Source organism: Pelophylax lessonae, assembly GCF_965119305.1.
Source record: "Pelophylax lessonae genome assembly, chromosome: 5".
Classification (NCBI taxonomy): Eukaryota; Metazoa; Chordata; class Amphibia; order Anura; family Ranidae; genus Pelophylax; species Pelophylax lessonae.
The window spans coordinates 441,687,625-441,703,462 of NC_138772.1; the positions used below are offsets into that span (position 1 = coordinate 441,687,625).

At 42.7% G+C, this 15,838-nt stretch overlaps 1 protein-coding gene across 3 annotated transcripts in view; it reads left to right on the forward strand.

Moving 5' to 3' along the window:
- The first annotated feature begins 466 nt into the window (after positions 1–466).
- The window catches only part of LOC309557020 (serine/threonine-protein kinase Sgk3), a 148,496-nt gene continuing 133,124 nt past the window's right edge, over positions 467–15,838 (forward strand). The window contains exon 1 of one of the 3 annotated variants that reach the window (XM_082259623.1): positions 467–549. The gene's annotated coding sequence lies outside the window, so the exon portion shown is untranslated. Of the gene's footprint in view, positions 550–10,897; positions 10,980–15,838 lie in introns of those variants that run through there. The other 2 variants (XM_082259624.1, XM_082259622.1) reach the window with 2 other exon arrangements.

A 15,838-nucleotide genomic window follows, 5' to 3' on the forward strand; every position in this document is an offset into this window, starting at 1 on the left:
GTGTGTCTGGCAGCATGGTACATGGGAGGGCTGTGTGTGACTGGCAGCATGGTACGCGGAAGGGCTGTGTGTGACTGGCAGTATGGTACATGGAAGGGCTGTGTGTGACTGGCAGCATGGTACGCGGAAGGGCTGTGTGTGACTGGCAGTATGGTACATGGAAGGGCTGTGTGTGACTGGCAGCATGGTACATGGGAGAGCTGTGTGTGACTGGCAGCATGGTACATGAGAGGGCTGTGTGTGACTGGCAGCATGGTACATGGAAGGGCTGTGTGTGTCTGGCAGCATGGAACATGAGAGGGCTGTGTGACTGGCGGGGAATGTGAGAGTTTCTGTAGCTGTAAACTTCCTGTCCTGGACAGAGCTGACAGGAAACGTGTGCAGACTATTCCTCTCCTGTCATGGCTGAGCCTGCAGACAGGAGGAGCTGTGCTGACACGTCAGAATAGAGGAAAGAGACACTTGTAAACACACAGCACTGACCGGCCGGGGAAGAGGAAGAGGAGCCCTCCAACTTCACACAGGGCGGCTGCGGGAGCCCGGCTTCTGGTATGTACCCCCCTTCCCTCTGTATGGTATGTACCCTTCCCTCTGTATACTTACTATGTACCCTTCCCTCTGCCCGGAGCGGGGACTCCATCACAGGGGGGAGATAGTGGCTGGACTGGGGTGGAAGCATTAGGAAAAGTACTAATGAAAGTGTTAGAGCGACTGAGTCTGTGACAGATGGATGTCAATGGAGGAGACACTTCAACATTACACACAGGATTCCCTTCTTCTTACTATTCTATATACAGGACAGCCTATTATTATTATTATTACTACTATTCTATATACAGGGCTTCCCTATTATTATTATTACTACTATTCTATATACAGGACATCCCTGGTCTTATTATTATTATTATTATTATTACTACTATTTTATATACAGGGCTCCCCTAGTCATATTATTATATATACAGAACTCCCCTATTATGATTATTATTATTATGATTATTATTATTATTATTATTCTATATACAGAACTCCACTAGTCCTATTATTATTATTCTATACAGAACTCCCCTAGTCTTATTATTATTATTATTATTATTATTGTTATTGTTATTATTATTATTATATATACAGAACTCCTCTAGTCTTAATATTATTATTATTATTATTATTATTCTATACAGAACTCCCCTAGTCCTATTATTATTATTATCATTATTATTATTCTATACAGAACTCCCCTAGTCATATTATTATTATTATTACTATTCTATATACAGGGCTTCCCTATTATTATTATTATTACTATTCTATATACAGGACATCCCTGGTCTTATTATTATTATTACTACTGTTTTATATACAGGGCTCCCCTAGTCATATTATTATATATACAGAACTCCCCTATTATTATTATTATTATTATTCTATATACAGAACTCCACTAGTCCTATTATTATTATTATTATTGTTATTATTATTATTATTATATATACAGAACTCCTCTAGTCTTAATATTATTATTATTATTATTATTCCATATACAGAACTCCACTAGTCCTATTATTATTATTATTATTATTATTATTAATATTATTATTATTATTCTATACAGAACTCCCCCTAGTCCTATTATTATTATTATTATTATTATTATTATTATTATATATACAGAACTCCTCTAGTCTTAATATTATTATTATTATTATTATTATTATTATTGTTATTATTATATACAGAACTCCCCTAGTCTTATTATTATTATTATTATTGTTATTATTATTATTATTATTATTGTTATTATTAGTATATGTACAGAACTCCCCTAGTCATATTATCATTATTATTATTAATAATAATAATATATTATTATATATAGAGTACTCTATTAATATTATTATTATTCTATATACAGGACTACCCTAGTATTATTATTATTATTCTATATGCAGAACTCACCTAGTGTTATTATTATAATATATAGAGGACTCTTCTAATAATATTATTATTATTATTACTATTATTATTATTATTATTCTATATACAGGACTTCCCTAGTTTTATTCATTTATGCAGAGGGCTCTCCTATATTTATTATATACAGATAACTCCTCTATTCTTATAATTATGTACAGAGGACTCCACAATTCCTATTATTATATACAGAGGACTACCCTATTATTATTATATATAGATGGCTTCCCTATTCTTATTCTTATTATATACAGAGGACTCCCCTATTATAAATATTTATAGAGGACTTCCCTTTTATTATTATTATATAGAGGGCTCCCCTATTATTATTATTATTATTGTTATTATTATATATAGAAGGCTTCCCTATTCTTATTCTTATTATATATAGATGACTCCCCTATTCTCATTCTTCTTATTATATATAGATGACTCCCCTATTCTCATTCTTCTTATTATATATAGATGACTCCCATCTTCTTCTGTGACATGTCTGATTTCTCTCTACATCTGTTACTTTCTCTTGTTTCAGTTTCTCTCTGATGAGTTGATGTTGAGGTTCCCCAGTATTGGATGGGTGGTAATATATGGTAGACCCAGGCCAGTACGTTTTGTGTGAATATGCTGTAAGGACTCCTTCATATTATCTCTATGTATATACACAGGCTCATTGTGAGGACATGTAGAATACAATGAATTTCCATGTGCCCTGTCCACACCATTATGCTGCGTTGAGGTGGCTTTGTGATGCGTTGTGTAAAGCCTCATTCACATGTACAGTGCTCTCTGAAGAGTGATCCACGTTCAGATCTCACTTCATACAGCATTTGATAGGCAGTAAGGAGGTGTTGCTTTGCCTCTTGATCACTGCACTAGTCTACCACAACCGCATACATTTGCAGAGCAGCCCTAATCACCTAATGGCATGTACAACACCGGCTGCTGCCTCTGCAGGTAAAGTAGGTAGCAGTTGGGGGGGATCAGTAAAAATGTGGCTTAACCGCAGGCTTTTACTGCCTTCCAACCTCACATGTAAATAAGCCCTAAAAATGCAGACATGCTGAAATTTGATACAGTGCAACTCCCCACACTATGTCAGCACAGTACATGGACATACATGGAGTGTCATTTTGTGTCACTATAGAAAATGCACCAAAAATGCATTAACCCATGGTGTGTCTTTAGTACTTTTTTTGAGTCACATGCCAAAGTTTCACAGTTGCATGATTGGAAACCGCGGCAAAACACGGCAAAAATGCATATGCGTTTTTTTCAACGTAGTGTGAAAGGGCCCAAAGCGGGATCACAGATTAGGATCTGAACACACCTGAGCTCACCCCTAGTCACATCACATCATATCACATCACAGCACCCTAGCCCATCACACACTTCTCAGTTTACAGGCCCCTAGGGGCTCATTCACACCAGCATTGGGCTTTATTGCATAGTTGCTGGTGTCCTGTGAGGAGGATGGTGTAATGCGTTGTGTTCAGCACATTGCCCTGTTTAGTTTCTTTTGTTTCAACTTTATTATTTATTTTTATTTTATATAAAAAAATGGACAGTAAAAAAAAAAGACATTTATTAAATGTTTATGCACAGCAGCACATTGTGATTTAATGTAGTGCAGCACAACACACTGCACAATTTAAGCATACAGCACTGCATTGTGGTGTTACCTGAACTAATAGGATATAGGGCGTACAGTATTACCTTGTCCATGCATTCTGACTGCATTGGGAAAGGCTGCCCATCTATCAGCCACGGCGACTAGCTTTCCCATAAAAGTCGCTGATTCGCTTTTAAAAAACAACAAGAGGGACAACACCCCCCCCCCCCCCATGCCGGTGCTTCTCAGGCTTACAGTTTTTACCGGCGCACCCCCAAGGAATGATCAGACGAGTCACACAGCTGGCCATAGAGGTTACCAGAGACCAGATCGTCTCTGATCCCCTCTATGGTTTTGGAGAACCAGAACGATGTCATAACGTCACTTCCGGTCTAAAATGGAAGTAAACAATTTTTTTTTTTTTTAAAGCAAAAGATACATTTTTTTTATTCTGATCTGTTGCTTTTAGAGCTAGTTCACACTGGGGCGACTTGTCAGTCGCCGCGGGTCACCTGCCATAGATTAGCACAGGACCCGTTCTAATAGGAGCGACACCTGCATTGACTTCAATGATATGAAGTCCGTGCATGTCGCTCCGAGGTCGCGGTGCGCGCTGTGCACCGCGACTTCACAGGTCGCCCTGGCAAGTCGGGTCGCCTGTATGTGAACCGGCTCTTAAAATTAGAGGAGAGATTTGGGTCCTAATGACCCCAAATCTCCCCGTAAATAGGACTTATCATCCCTTTTTTTTCTTACAGGGGATGTTTACATTTCCTGTAATAGGAATGAAAGTGATAAAAAAAAAAATGTTAGGGACAGTGTAAAAATAAAATAAATTAAAAAATGTTTTTTTAAAGCGCCCTATCCCTCCGTGCTTGTACGCACATGTAAGTCGCACACGCATATGTAAATGGTGTTCGCACCTCACACGTGTGAGATATCGGCGTGAATGTTAGAGCGAGAGCAATAATTCTAGCGCTAGACCCCCTCTGTTACTCTAAACAGGTAACCTATAAAATGTTCTAAAACAAATAATACATTGTGTTCTTTGCATCAAAATTCATTGTGTATTTTTTGCAAAAAATTGTGTTTTAAAAACCACTGCGCAAATACCAAGTGACATAAAATGTTGCAATGATCATCATTTTATTCTCTAGGGTCTCTGCTAAAAAAAAAAAACATGTAATGTTTGGGGGTTCTAAATAATTTTCTAGCAAGAAAATACTGATTTAAACTTGTAAACAAAAAGTGCCAGAAAAGGCAAATGGGTATGATGGCCCTGGGCACCGCATCCTGAATGTAAAATCTCCTGTAAGATGTCACACTACATTCTGATTGTACAATCTACTATAGCTCTGCCAAATATTATGCCTGCCTGATTGGATACAAATTAAGGCTGCATGCACATGTCAGCGTATGGATCGCCGCGATTCCGCCCGCGATCCGGAGATCATTGCAAATCACGGGACGCCTGTGCGTTGCCCGTGGTTTGCAATAGCACCCCAAACGCTGAGCGATGTTGCCGCGATTTCCGCCTGCCGAATCGCGGTAACATCGCGAAAAAAAAATCGTGGGACGCAATACGCTCCAAAGAAGCTCTTGTACTTTTTTGGGCGTAATGCGTCCCGCGATTTTTTTTGCGCGATGTTACTGCAATTCGGCAGGCGGAAGTCGCGGCAACATCGCTCAGCGTTTGAGGTGCTATTGCAAATCACGGGCAACGCACAGGCGTCCCGCGTTTTGCAATGATCTCCGGATCGCGGGCGGAATCGCGGCGATTCTGCCCGCGATCCATACGCTGACATGTGAATGCAGCCTAAATGGATATGATTAGGAAGGCCCTTGTCGTATACAGTTGTACAGGGCTTTTTTTCAGCAGGAACGTGGGGGAACGCAATTTTGGCACCTCAAGCATTAAATTTATGTAATGGTAAGTGGTGCTGGGGTGTGCTGGAGGGTCTATTGATGCTGGCTGCTGGAATCTATTGTTGCAATAGGTGGTCTGTTTTGCATAGGAGGGGTCTATTGCTGCTAGGAGGTCTATTGTTGTTGCTGGGGGTCTTATGTTGCTGGGGGTCTTATGTTGCTGGGGGATAATTAAGCTAAAAGAGATCTACTGTTGATGAATGGTCTATTGTCGCGGGGGGGGGGGGGGGAGTCCATTTTTGCTTGCTACAGGGGATCGTTTTTAATTGTCTTATCTTGTTATCATTAACAAATTCCATACAAATGACTTAGCACCACAAGATGTCACTTGGTTCTGTATTCTCTAAAAGGGGCACTATTGGGGGAGGGGGTGGAACCAAGTAAGGGTGCTCGGAGGTGGGACCAAGGAACGGTGCTCGGGGATGGGTAGTGGGTGGAGAAAAGAGGAAGGGGGGAGTTCCTGCCCCTATTCTCTGAGAAAAAATTCCCTGCAGTTGAAAAGGATAAGTTTGCCTTTTGTGAAAAAAAGATAAATAAACGCACATTACTTTGTTAAAAAAAAATAAAAATATTGCATTTATTATTAATATTTTTTTTATATTGCAGCCTGTAAAGAATGGGTGTCCAACCTTTTGGCTTCTCTGGGCCACATTGAGTGTAGAGAAATTTTCTCAGGTCGCATATAAAATATATACTATAGTTAAGGTATATAAGTAATAAAACGTTGACGCGCCCTTCCGGCGCTGCTGCGCCCCCCCAGCACTAATTTAACACAATTAGTGGATGATCCCCTCCGAGGCAGCCTCTGCCTACAGTTAGTTGGAAGCCGCTGTGGCCGTGCCCCCGATTCGACTTCCTTCCCCCCCAGCAAAAAAAAAAAATTGTCAGGGGGCAGTGGGCCGCACTGCCTGCGGTTCCGGGCCACATGCGGCCCTCGGGCCACAGGTTGGACATGCCTGCTGTAAAGCATTGCACCGATGATCAGCAGATATCAGGCTCCTGCAGCCTCAGTATATCTGTCTGCCTGTCAATGATTACATGGCGCTCTCTGATGGTGGGTGGCATACCATGAGGTAAAAATATAGAAAGTAAAAAATGGGTAGAAAAATATAAAAAAGGATGAGGTGGAAGGGGGGAGGGGGCCCACGAAAATCTGTCTGCCTGTATCTCCTGTACGGGCACACAGTTACTGAACTCCAGAAAGAATCTTTAAACCACGAGAGGTCTCACCAGCATCTTCACAGTTCACTGAGAACTACAAGCCACCTGCCACAGTGCCAGACAGGACTTGTAGTTCATGCATTCACAGATCTGTGTGAATGAATGAATGAGTGTTAGGAGCCCTGCACAGCCACGCTGTTTCCAAATTGTGACTGCTGTCACAATGGGGGACCTAGGGGTGGTTTGAGGATGCTGCTATATTAACATATTACATCATAAATAGAGGTGTAACATGTTGCTAAAGGTGAACTTATCCTTTAGGTAAATTTACACAAGCGTTGTGCAAGCAGATTGGAATGTGTGTTCGGAGTTCCCAAGCTGGACTTTGGAGATGAGGGGTATTCCTTGACTCTGCACTATCTTCTGTGTGCTTCCTGTCAGCATGTTGCCATGAGCATAATGTTGATGTAGTGAAGTCACCTTCCTCTGACCTGTTTACACAGCAATTTAGCCATTTTCACATTGTTCTCCAACATAACACCAAGGCTTGGCTCACACTAGCCCAACTTCAAAGTCCCACTTTGATACGACTTTGACTTGACGTTTTACACTCTGTGGCATTAAAGTTCTATCAAAGCTGGACCAAGGTAGTGGAGGAACCTTTGCTAAAGTCGGACAGACTTGTGTAGAATCAGTTAGGACATCTCTCATAGGGAAACATTGAATTTTACACTTGGAGGGTCTCACAAATCGGATCCTATGTCTCATCAGTGTGAACCGAGCCTGATGCCTGGTACACACGATGAGATTATTGGACGAATGATTGTCCGTTATTTATTTTTTTTGCACACTAGTCGAAAATAAAGAGGTTACTAAAGTTACGAAAATTCTCATACAACAGAATAAAAATTCAGAAGTGATGTCATGTATTATACTCTATCTATATTGTATTTTCAGACGACAACTATACTAATTAAATAAAAATCGTACGATCTGGTATCGTATGAGAAACATTTTCGTGATTGTCCCATCAGATAATTTTGCGTAAATTATCATGATCGGCTCTCGAAAGCTGTGTACTAACAATCAGATTATCGTACGAGCGCTTCAAAAGTGGTCGTTTTCATACAAATTTTCTGATCGTGTGTATGGATCTTAAGGGGGCTATTTTGTGTGTATGGACCAGTTGTAATTGGAAACATATTTCAGTCTTGGGTGAGTTGAGTGAATCTTGTGTGAAAACATTTATAAATAAAACCTTAAGTGCACCACAACGCACAGATGTGAACCGCTGTGCAATGCATTGTGGTGCGCACTGCGCAGTATTAATTAAATTAAATTATTAATTAATTAATTAAGTATTAATTAAAGTGCTATTAAAAGCTGCATTGTGCTGCCTATTGCAATAAACATACACGCACCACAGAACAGTGAATGAGCCCTAACAGCATGGGAGCCAAGGAGGGTGCAGGACCTAGTGATTGTATGCAGGACAGCTAAGTGGCCTCCCAGAACTAAAGCAGGCCATACATTACGCAGTTTTCTTTCCTTCCACCCACTTGCTTGCATTCAGTGTTGATGGAAGAATCCCTCCTGCAGCACTATTCTGTACTGTCGGTGGGGAACGCAGAGAGCCTGTGGAACTAGTTATTCGGGAGGCCGCCTGAACACAAAACAATCGATGGATCGAATTGTGTACAATCAGGGTGCCCATACATGGATCTAAATTCGATCAATGTATTGCAGGCTTTAGGTAAGGTAAGTCAGCCAGCCATAGAAGTGAATGTGGTATGCAGCTGTACTTTTGTGTATGCATGTATGATATGTTCTCCGAACACCAACATTTCTGCATTTGGGGGAATACGGCAGTGCGTGTGTTTACATTGATCCACAAAAGTGTCAGCGTTTCCCCAAGTATGCCCATCTACAGCCATTCACTTCTATGGCCGGCTGTACACACCACCTGCAGATCCCTGGTGGCAGAAAATGCCAGGATTTTATACTAGGCATAACTGTACTCAAAACATTCTAATCATATAATAAAGGCTTACAACGCAGAATAGAAAGTGAAAGAGAAAGCGAGTCATAAAGGTATTGTATAATCATTTGATAACACGTTGTATGTGTACCTGGTATAAAGAGTTACTGCCAACTTTTGGCAATCAGGTTGGCAACAAATCAAGAGCCGTTTGTTGTCTTGTTATTGGAGGCGGTACCTTGACAACCAGTAGAGGCAGCGATTCCTCGGGCTTGGGTGGATTCACTCTTTAAAGCCTAAGGTTTAGTTCATTTTTTAAAAATCAGCACAAGGAATGGTACTTTGGTTGTACTGTGACATCGCTGCCTGTTTCTGGGTTTAGGGTGCACCCCGCACTCCGCTTACATCTGCTGTCATTGTACACAGCGGGCGTCTGTCAGCATGTCCCAGCCAATGATTCATTGCAAAGAGCTGCTGATTGGCTATGTCCAATCACAGCCCAGAGCACTGTGGTGCTGATCAACACAGGGCTCTGTACAGAGCTAAGGAGGGATAAGGAATAAATACATCTTTAGTAAAACCGCATACATACGGTTCGAATGTTGGGAGACAACAGCCGGTTAAAAAAAAAAAATCTGACCGACATTCGGCCTGCGTGTATGTCGCTTTGTCTGACGGAAGCTGACTGCGCATGCTGGACAACAAGCAACTGTCCGACTCCTGATCAGCGCTGTCAGTACAGCCGCTCTGATTGGAGCTGTCAGTTTTAATAGTGTGTACCAGGCTTCAAAAGCAGCACACATTACACATTGTTAGGCACAAGTTTAACCCCTTTATTACCCCTAGATGGTAACCCCTTCCCAGCCAGTGTCATTAGCACAATGACAGTGTAAAGTATTATCACTGATCACTGTATTAGTGTCACTTATGATGTCAGTGGCAGTTAGTTCCCACTTACTGTCAGTCAGTGTCAGATTGTCCGCCGCACTGTCACAGTCCCTCTGTAAGTCGCTGATCACCGCCTTTACTAAACAAAAAAAGAAAATCCAGTATATATACTATAGTTTGTAGACACTAGACAGTATGTTTCATGCAAACCACTATTTAGCCAATATACTTATTGGGATTTTTTTCTATACCAAAGACATGTAGGAGAATATATTTTGGCCTATATTTATGAAGAAATTTGATATTTTTCAATTTTTTAATGAATATGTTTTATAACAAAAAAAAAAAAAAATATTGTTGTTTTTTTTTTTTTTTTCCAAATTTCTGTTTTTTTTTTTTCCTTTATATAAAAAACAATAAAAAGAAAGCTCTATTTGATTCATATAAGTTAAAGTGGTATTAAACCCAAAACCAAAAATGTAATATATTGCAGCTCACCAATCATTAGGCTTTTGTACGTGGATCAAACATGGACTGGAAGAATTTCCATCCATGTGTGGGTAGGCTGCTTGTACCCAAGTCAATCTATCCACTTGTGTGCATCCAGTCTGTTGGGTTTTTGATGAACAATCAGTGCCGCCGGTTATAGCCAGCAACACTGATTGTTGTATTTTGAGGGCAGGGAAGTTTCCATGGTCCCAAAAGCTTAGCGGGAAGGATTCCCCATCCATATAAAATGTGTGGATGGGGGAATAGGCTCTTTTTTTTTTTCATCTCAGTTTACTCATCCTGCAGTTTATTTTTTATTCTTTTGGGGATAAAGGTTTTACCTAATGATTCTCAAGGCTCTTTTTTTTTATAATACCAAACATGTAATACTTACCTGCTCTGTGCTGTGACTTTGCACAGAGCAGCCCCAATCCTCCTCTTCTCGTGTCCCCCGCCAGCGCTTCTGGCTCCTCCCCCTTGACCAGTGCCACCAATAGCAAGCCACTTGCTCTGGGGGCACTGGTTTATGCTCGCACCCATGCCACGGTCTATGCATCCATAAGACAAATAGAGCCGCGGCACGGGCCCGCCCCGCTCTCTCTTCATTGGCTCACTCGCTGTGTCTCAGCCAATGAGGAGAAAGAGACTCGGGACAACCGAGGCTCCCATGCAAATCACTGGATCAAGATGGGGCTCAGGTAAGTATAAGACAGGGGGGAGCTGCACACAGAAGGTTTTTTACCTTAATGCATAGAATACAAAAAGGTAAAAAGAAACTTCAGCCTTTACAACCACTTTAAATGAAAACAAGCTGATTATTGTAAGCACCCCTGTTAGTCAATACTCTAACTGCTTTCTCTGTTAAAAAACAGACCTACTTGCCCAGATCATCAGGGTGAAAATAAAGAAAAGGAAATCAAAAAAGAAAACGAATGCAGCCGTCACATCTAAGAATAGGTAAGCTACATTATAATAAATTTTTGCTTTTAGGTGCAACCACTTTCATGAGAAGTGTCATTTTTGCTGGTGCCAGCTGTCCTAGTGGAAATCCTCTGTTCTCTGCTTCCTCTTTATCTGTGCCCAGAATGTGGACATCAGCATTTTTACATATTCTGACTAAAGCCAAAACATTTCTTTTCATTTTGGATAATGTAAGGAATGGTGAAAACCCCAATCAGGTCTGCCCCAACGTAGAGATTTCCCTTCACTTCCCATTCTGTAGACACAAGAGGAAAGGAGGGAAGATTTCAAAAAAATCAAAGAGAAATGCCCATTTGGACAGTTGTCCATGGAACAAGTGTCCCCATTGGAAAAGTCACCTTCTTGTGTGATTCTGGTGACAACTGAAAATTTTGACACAGTACAGTAGTGCACTACCCTGCATTGTTCTGAAAGCAGCACGGGCACCTTTTTCTGAGCATTTTGGACCATTATGTAGTCCATTCAAAATGAATAGGTTGCTTTAAGCACAACCTGAAGTGCATACGCAGTGCCACATTTTGAAGTTGACAGACTAATGACAGAACCACCAGGTAGAGCCCTGCGCTGGACTGTTTTATTAAACCCGCCCGCTGAATGTATGACCAGGACACCCGCAATGTTTGTGTCCACTCCCGCCTGCACCCGCAATGTTTGTGTTCCACTCCCGCCCGCACCCGCAATATTTGTGTCCACTCCTGCCCGCACCCGCAATGTTTGTGTCCACTCCCGCCCGCACCCGCAATATTTGTGTCCACTCCTGCCCGCACCCGCAATGTTTGTGTTCCACTCCCGCCCGCACCCGCAATGTTTGTGTCCACTCCCGCCCGCACCCGCAATATTTGTGTCCACTCCTGCCCGCACCCGCAATGTTTGTGTTCCACTCCCGCCCGCACCCGCAATGTTTGTGTCCACTCCCGCCCGCACCCGCAATGTTTGTGTCCACTCCCGCCCGCACCCGCAATGTTTGTGTCCACTCCCGCCCGCACCCGCAATATTTGTGTCCACTCCTGCCCGCACCCGCAATGTTTGTGTTCCACTCCCGCCCGCACCCGCAATGTTTGTGTCCACTCCCGCCCGCACCCGCAATATTTGTGTCCACTCCTGCCTGCACCCGCAATGTTTGTGTCCACTCCCGCCCGCACCCGCAATGTTTGTGTCCACTCCTGCGGTTTTGCCCTATACTCTCCATATAAGACTACCCCCTCTTCTGTGGCAACACCATTTCATAACATCAATGGACCCATCACATCCCTATTAAATATTTTAGCCCGCTGTATGTGCCCTAATATGTACTGTAGCTTCTGCTACATACAGAACTTCTCTATTATTAATAGTTTAGCCCGCTGGATGTGTATACAGTAAGCTTTGGCTACTTACAGAATGTCCCTCTGCTGTAATACTCTATGTACCATGCTGAGCCAATCACGGCAAGCTGTGTATTCTATTATTGCATACAAAGCCTGCTCAGATTGGCAAAGGTTGTATAAGCCCGCCTCTCTGACTCAGCCAATCCGAGCAGGCTTTGTATGCATTAATAGAATACACCGCTTGCTGTGATTGGCTCATCACGGTACATAGAGTATTACAGCACAGGGACGTTCTGTAAGTTGCCAAAGGTACTGTATACACATCCAGCGGGCTAACATTTTTGATAGGGATGTTCTGTAACTAGCTGAAACTACAGTACCTGGCGTATAAGACGACCCCTGATTTTTGGGGTATCTTTTTTATTATAAAAAAAGTTGTCTTATACGCCGAAAAATACGTTACACGATCTCCTCAAAATTTTTTGACCGCCCACTCCCGCCAGCAGCAGAGGTGAAACCGCCCGCACCCGCAAGATTTTGCATTGGGTCCCGTGGCTCCCGCGGGAGCCCAAACCCAATGCAGCCCTCTAGCACCAGGTCATCTCTGAATGGAGAACACATTGTGCCATTGGACCCTGTGACTGCTACATGCACAAGCACATACTATTTACGTGATCTGGCACAGAGTGGCTTCCCTGCAGTATATGTACGGTGAGTGGTCAGCATGTGGTTAAAAAATTAAAATAAACATGTTATGCTTACCTGCTCTGTGCAAGGGCTTTGCACAGAGCAGCCCTGATTCTCTCCTTCTGGGGTCTGTCGGTGCTCCAGGCTCCCCCGCTTCGGCAAGTGCCCCAAGGAAAGCTGCTTTCCATGGGGGCACCCATGCGTCCTCGCTCCTGAGCCCCTCTGTCTGCGTCTGTGATCCGTCACAGCATTTGATTGACAGCAGCTAGAGCCAATGACACCCGCTGCTATCAATCTACCCAAGAGGAGGGAGATAGCAGCAGGAGCTGCTGCTTTTGTGCACATCACTGGATCAGATCTGGCTCAGGTAAGAAAAATTCTGCAGCACAGAAGGTTTTACACCTTAAGGCATAGTATGCCTTAAGGTGAAACACTTTAAAGGCTTTAGAACCACTGTAATGCTGAACTGCATGAAAGTAAACTTTTCCCTGCACTGCAAGGGTTAAATGCTAATAGAAGTCCAGGAGAACAAGAAAGACAGACAGTTTTACTTCCGGCTCCTGCAGGCTGTATCCCCGCATCCTCTTTTCTCCTAAATCGCCACGGTCACAGACCAATGCAGGGTTCATAGCCCAGGTAAGTAAACTGTGTTTCCTTGTTCCTAGACCTAAATGAGTATGTGACCCGTGAAGCATGGGGGCATCACCAGTGCAGGGAGGATTTTTATCGTCCCTGGAGTTTCAGCTTTAAATCAGTTCTACCGTCTTGGCTTTTAGGCTGAGAAGAGATGCATTTGCTTTTACTGACATTTTTGACAGAGATATATTTTAGGTTTGAAATTCATTTCGGGCCAAGCCTACTTAGCTGTACAGCAAGAAATGCAATATGTAGGTTGCTTCCACTCCCAGCCCTGAACCAGTGGACTTGTTTTTGGCTTCCTAAAAATAAAAGCCATTCAGACATTATCATACAAGGACTGCTACAATACACTCGCTTTTGGTTTACATCTATGAATTATTTGTGTACTAGCGCCAGATTATATGTGTGGTTTATTGTTTTTAATTGTGTAGACCAACCTTTTTCAACCAGGGTGCCTTCATGTTTCTTCAGGGGTGCCTTGGCAAAATGCCTAAAAATGCCCTAAAATTGTGTACAAGCCGGTGAGTGGATCAAGCCTGTCTTTTAGTTACACAAAGTCACAGGATTTCATTGTGCACCAATACAACCTTCTAAATCTGGTGCCCCAATAAGCATTGATTTAATCAGTTAAGGGGGGCACAACATCCTTGTTTGCCCTTCCCCTGCCCCTCTCCATCAGCATTGGGGTCGTTTTAGTGGAGTGAGGGAGAGAAACTGAGAAAGAAGAGAAACATTGGAATACTAGTCAGTACTAGTGTGCAAAGGTGTATTTGCTTTGGAAGAATAAGTCACCTCTAATGTTGGGTGTGCTATGTGTGTGGTTGTTTCTGCATTATGTAAAACTATTTGTTTTGTTTTTTACGTTTTATAATGGGGTGCCTTGAGGTTGTGTATAACTTTAGAGGGTGCCTTGACTGAAAAAAGGTTGAGAAATACTGGTGTAGACTGCCATCCCTGGCCTCCTTCTGAAATGCTAATTGCTGTGGGGGCACTTGTGTGTGCTTGCTCTCGAGCCAGCTCTCTGCATTCATAAGACACAGAGCATGGCTGTATCTGTATCTCAGCCAATCAGGAGGGAGAGGCCCAGGAGAGCCTCAGGTCTCATGGACATCGCTGGATCAGAGTTAAGGCCCTGTTTACACCTGAGCATTTTTCAGCTCGTAAAACGCTCATCTCTAAATTCTCAAAACGCCGAACAAGCAAAATCCTATTCATTTCAATGGCCTCTGTTCAGATATGAGCGTTTGTCGCCTGAAGCTCAAAAAAGTACATGAGATTCTTTTTTGGCAGATTACAAGCGTTTTTGTTAGATATCAATGCCTGCCTCCAAACACCTGCAAAAAATGCCTGAAAAATGCCTGAAAAAAGCCCAAAAAACACCTGAAAGCTATACGCTCAGGTGTGAATGGAGACTAAGCAAGTATTCGGGGGGCTGAGGAGGGAGCTGCACACTGAAGGTTTTTTTACCTTCATACATAAAGGTGAAAACCTTCAGCCTTTACAACCACATTAAGGCTTTATTCACATGGATGAGGATGTGAATGGGATGTTTTTGCAGCGTCTCTCACTTCCAGGTGTTGTGTGCAGGCAGTCCATTGAATTCTATTAGAACACAGCGGCTACACCGACACGGCCGCTGGTCCTAATGTGAGAACAGTGCAGGTGAGTGGCTGTGAACACAGAGGGGTATAGTTTGGGGCCTCTCACCCACAAGCCTTACATGTTGAGCCGGTGGCTGTGTCCATGTAGTGCTGCATTTTAATAGACTTCAGCATCTGGAAGTTGGAGACCCTGCAATAGCCAATTAATGCTGTACACGCATTGCCAGGATGAACAAGGCCTAAATGCAATGGCTGCATTAATCATTTCTAGGCCTACAAAATGAATACTAATGCAACCACCACATTTAGGCCTCATTCAGGCTTGGGATGCCCATATAGCATGCATAGGCTGTGTTTTGCAGTGTCTCTAACTTCCAAGCATCCTTTTAATGCCTATTAGGATGCAGTGGCTTCACGGACATAGCTGCGTGTGAACAGTATTCGGAGGCCTCTCACCCACACACCTGTCACGTTGGACTAGTTAGTGTGTCTATGCAGCCACTGTCCCTAAAAGATTTCAGCAGCCTGCCTGCACACTGCACCTGGAGGTTAGAGAGGCTGCCAAAAACTGTTTACTGTATATGGGCATCGCCGGCGTGAA